Source organism: Macrobrachium nipponense, chromosome 4, assembly GCF_015104395.2.
Source record: "Macrobrachium nipponense isolate FS-2020 chromosome 4, ASM1510439v2, whole genome shotgun sequence".
Lineage (NCBI taxonomy): Eukaryota > Metazoa > Arthropoda > Malacostraca > Decapoda > Palaemonidae > Macrobrachium > Macrobrachium nipponense.
In genome coordinates, this window is record NC_061100.1 from 102,598,287 (window position 1) to 102,603,558 (window position 5,272).

At 38.0% G+C, this 5,272-nt stretch overlaps 1 long non-coding RNA gene across 1 annotated transcript; it reads left to right on the forward strand.

The window, feature by feature from the left end:
• Window positions 1–3,829: 3,829 nt before the first annotated feature.
• LOC135211691 (uncharacterized) lies at window positions 3,830–4,639 on the forward strand. Its single transcript, XR_010313711.1, has 2 exons — window positions 3,830–4,171; window positions 4,424–4,639. It is a non-coding gene; the product is annotated as an uncharacterized LOC135211691 (long non-coding RNA).
• The last annotated feature ends 633 nt before the right edge of the window (window positions 4,640–5,272 follow it).

A 5,272-nucleotide genomic window follows, 5' to 3' on the forward strand; every position in this document is an offset into this window, starting at 1 on the left:
GAATTAACTTGTTTCCGATGTAATGGGAAAGGGCATTTAGCGAGAAATTGTGCAGTAGAAAGAAAGGACGGTAAGAAACCAGTATCGCTAGTTAACCTTTCGTCAAGTAGGAATGATGTGATGAGAGAAACTAGGAAAATTTTGGTGAATTTCTGTCAGAAGGCTAGTTTCCTCTCTTGGAGGAGTAGATTCGAGAGAAGTGGTCTTGCTTCGAGACACAGGAGCTTCTGTCTCACTGATTAGGAGGGAGTGTGTGCCGAACAGGGCAGAAATCAATATGGAAGAGAAAGTCATGTTAGGTGGATTTCATGTTAGGTGGATTTCCTAACACTTGTGTTCTTTGTCCTTTGTTGAAGTTGAATTTAGAAAGTCAGGTAGCGTCAGGAGAAGTGAAACTTGCTGTTGTGAACAGTTTGCCCGTCGAAGGCGTTGACATTATTGTCGGTAATGACTTAGCTTTATCCAAGAATGTGAATCCTGTTGTGAGGAATATTCCAGTTCCTGAAATGGTAGTAACTAGGTCGGGTTTAGATACAGAAGTAGACTACGGTCATAATTTGTTCGTGGATTCGAACGAGAGTGAGTTCGTGGATTCGAACGAGAGTAAGTTCGTGGATTCGAACGTGAGTAAGTAGGTGGATACGAACGAGTGTGATAGAGGTAGTGAGGTTGATCTTGGCATGAGTGTGGCTGAGAGACCGGACTCTATCGATGTTGCCAGTGATAGCCAAACGGAAGGCGTAGCTGTCGGGAGTAACGTAGTAAATGTACCAGTATCTAGTCCTAGTTACGGTGATGAATTATGCTCTAACATTTTGGATAAGGATGAGCTAGTCAAGTTGCAGAGAGAGGATGAGACACTAAACCGAATTTTTGAATGTGAGCTGGATGATGATCTCGATGATGTGTGTACGGAAACTTTTTGTTTAAAGGATGGAGTTTTGTGTCCTTATGTTCGACCGAAGTCAGGTAGTAAAGGAGAAATCACCGAACAATTAGTGGTTCCTAGGAAGCTGCGTGAGCTAGTTTCGAAGTTAGCACACGGTGAGCAAGGACATTTGGGAGTAAATAAAACTTTCAAGTGTATTAGTAGGGCGTACTTTTGGCCTAAAATGAAAAATTATGTAAAGAGGTATGTTTTAAGCTGTCATGAATGCCAAATTGCCGGGAAACCAAATCAAGTAATCCCCAGAGCTCCATTGTGTAATATTCCTTCGGTAGGCGAACCTTCTGAGAATGTAGTTATCGATATGGTTGGACCTTTGCCTAGAAGTAAGGGAGGGAATATATATCTGTTGACAATCATTGATAGACTAACTCGCTATCCCGAGGCGGTACCCGTAAGAAGCGGCAACGCGAGGACCATAGTTAAACGATTGTTGAATTATTTTTCTAAGTTTGGTCTGCCTCGTACTATACAGAGTGATAATGGTAGTAATTTTGTATCCAAATATTTCAAGAATAGAATGAAAGAGTTAGGCATCAAACTTGTAACTTCCACACCTTATCATCCCGAATCACAAGGCATTGTGGAGAGATTTCATCAAACGTTAAAGTTGCTTACGGAAATTGTGTAAGAACTTCGAACACAACTGGGAAAAAAAGTTACCATTCGTTCTGTTAGCTTTAAGGTTAGCACCGAGCGACACTACCGGATTTAGTCCATTTGAGTTTATTTTCGGTCACACCACTAAAGGTTCTTTGGAAATGTTAAAATGTAACTTAATGAATAAAGAAGGTAGTGAGGACTACATCACTAATCTAGAGCATTATAAAAACAGTTTAAGGGACGCTTGGCAACTAGCGAAGGAGACCAAGAGGAAGAGTCAAGAGGAAACTAAACGAAAACATGATCTTAGAGCGAAAGAGAGACATCTCTGTGTAGGAGATAAAGTTTTAGTATTAGTCCAGAAAGAAGGTCCCTCTTTATCGTAAAGGTTCAAAGGTCCTTTTTCATTTTTAGAGAAGAGGGGGAATCTGAATTATTTAATAGATATGGGTAAACGTAGAGCAAAGTGGCTGCATGTAAATTTGCTCAAGAAATATAACGAACGCCCCGTGCCTGTAGTAACGATGTCCCAGAAAGAAATTAGCTTTGAGAAAAACTCTGAGGTGCTTAAGAATTTTGAAGATTTTAATCAGGGTTTAGGAGAGGAAAAGGTGAGGGAAGTACATAATGTTTTAGTGAATTATCTTGAGATTATTAGTGACAAACTAGGCCTAACCAATGTTTTAGAACATGATATTGAGTTGCAGGACACAAAACCCATTAGGCAAAGTCCATATCGTCTGAACCCAGAGAAGGCAGAATCTGTAAGGAAGGAAATTAGTTACATGCTAGATAATGATTTGATAGTACCTAGCGAGAGTGAATGAAGTTCCCCGGTAGTTCTGGTGAAAAAGGAAGATGGATCAGATAGATTGTGCATTTATTTCCGGAAGGTAAACAGTGTAACGAAGCAGAGTAATTTTCCCTTGCCCAGGATTGAAGATTGCTTAGATCGAATCGGAAATTCCAAGTTCATTTCAAAGCTTGATTTGGCTAAATGTTATTGGCAAGTACCTTTAAGTGAACGAGCCTGGAAAATTTCCGCCTTTATAACGGTATTTGGTAGTTTTGAGCCCAAAGTTATGGCTTTTGGCTTGAAGAACGCTGCCAGTACCTTCCAAAGGTTAATGAATAAAGTGTTAAATGGCATCAACAACTGTGTCGTGTACTTAGATGATCTTGTGATATTTTCAGAGACTTGGGAGAATCATGTAAGGATTTTGGCGAGTCTTGAGGGGCCTTACCAAAGCGAATCTCATCCTTAATCTAAAGAAGTGCGAATTTAGGAAAGCCTCTATTACTTATCTAGGACATAAGGTAGGTCTTGGTAAAATCTGTCCAAAGGATTGGAGCATAAAAGCTATTGTGAAATTCCCAATCCCAACAACTAAAAAACAGGTCATGAGATTTCTCGGTATGGTTTTGTATTTCCGTAGATTCGTACCAAATTTCTCGGAAATAAGCGCTTCCATAACGAATCTGTTTAAGAAAGGACGCAGTTTTGTATTTGATGGCGCGTGTGTAGAAGCCTTCAACAAGTTAAAGGCTATAATGATTCACGAGCCAGTTCTATTATTACCCGATTTTGGTAAGGAATTTAATTTAGCGATCGATGCCAGTGATATTGGTGTAGGAGGGGTTTTGTTACAAGAAGTGAATGGAATGAAACTCCCAGTTGCCTATTATTCAAAGAAACTGAATAAAGCGCAACAGAACTATTCCAGTATTGAAAAGGAATTGTTTGGTTTAGTTACAGCCTTGCAACACTTTGAGATTTGCGCACATAGCGGTTCAGTTTTAACTGTGTATACTGAATATAATCTGTTAGTTTGTTTGGAGAGGTTTAGGAACATGAATAAACGTCTAATGCATTGGAGTTTAGAATTACAAGACTATAACCTGAAGATTGTGTTAAATATATTGTTTTTATCTTTTCTTTCAAACTTCAGAATCCTTGTATTCTCGTTTTCTTTATCTTGTTTATTTCTAGTACAAAAAAAGTACTTTGCCTTTTTTCATAATCCTTGGCTTTTAAGCATCTTTTCACAATCCTTGGCTTCCAACTCTCTTGGAAAATAAAAAGATCTCAAACGTAACTTTAAATAACGTTAATAATTATTTAATACTTGTAAGTACTTTGTGTGCTGGCATTTGAGACCATTTCAAAGTATTTAGCTCTTCCTGAATTAGTTAACGAAGTTAACGAGTAAGGGTAAGAATTCTTACCAAGCAGTATCTGCCTAACCCTCCAAGGAAGCAGTTCTCCTGACTAAAGGGAAAATGGATAAACTCGACCTTCGTTAGAAACTTGCCAACTGAAGTGTTATCATTACTAATGAACTCTTTTTACTTGAAGGACGTTTATTGCTGTGAAATAATGAAGTGCTAAGTACCACCAGTTTCACAAAAGTGCAATGGAGAGACGAGAGCATGATTCTCCAGGGGTGTGTGTTTTCGGAGGAACCTTATAATGGATTGTGTAGCAGCATGGAAGAGAGGCCAGGACTAGGATTCCATTTCCCTACCATAGTCTTTGGCATCCACTACATACTGCTGGATTACTTCCGAGGCATTCAACTTCGTGGATTTATATCGAGCAAGCAGGCGCTTGATAACTTTGAGGTAGGTCTCGGTAAATGTTGGCACACTTTACGAGATTTAAAGTTATTGAATGAATAATTTTAGCGCTGAGTCATTAATCCCGTAAAAAATAGAACTTGTAACCAGAAAGAATTTACTCTTGTTAATATTTTGCTTTGCCATTTATCATATCTTTTGAGATCTTTTTATAAAACTTATTCTGAACTTTAAGTCACTTGCATAGGCAATAATTTCCCATACAATTTTCTGATAGACTTATCATATCTTTTATAGGCTATGCGCAGTGGCATCATGGTAATGGTATTGCTAGATGCATCTTATAAACTTTTCACTGGTTATAAGCGATTCGGAGTGTGGAGGTTGGGTAACTAGTGCCAGAGTTACCTAGATATCGGGGCAGCATCAAGTGTCGTTAATATTAATCTATATTCTGCATAATATTATGCCTTAAATTTTCTTTATGTTCAATAATAAATTCAATGTTCACTTTGATGTTTGTTTTCTCACCATTTTTTATAACCTTCATATAATTTTTTCCGAATATGGCGACCGTGACAGGATTTTGTGTCTTTGCTGTGATGCTTGCCCGATGTCTCTCAATTTGCACTGTGGGTGGAACGTTAACGTTATTTTTTGCATTTTAATACTTTAGCATAAAGGTTGAGTGAATTTAATCTTTTTAACATATTTCTGAAATAAGTTCTTTGCTCGGGAAATGCTTTCATTGGATATTTTTTGCATTCGAAACTTTGCTTCCCTGGTAATCTTTATTTATCGTCGTTGGCCTAGTATTGATGCCATCGGTATTTCTTAGTGAAGTGGTTAAGGAAATTTTACTTTTGAGCTTCGGTTTGTTACACATTCTATAGCCTTTGAATATTTATTATATTTGTGATAGGTCAGGTAGTTGTATATATTCACAATGTCTGAACTTAAGAGATTAGTGAATCAAAGGAAGTATATAAGGAAGTGTGTGACTGAACATTTTAACCGCAAGGATAGTTTTCCTACATTAGCTAGTGCAGCAAGGGAGAAATTACGCTTGCAATTTGAACAATGGCTTCCAGAATTGAAAGACTTGAATAAGCAGATATTAGAGCTTAAGTATGAGGAATGGGACGA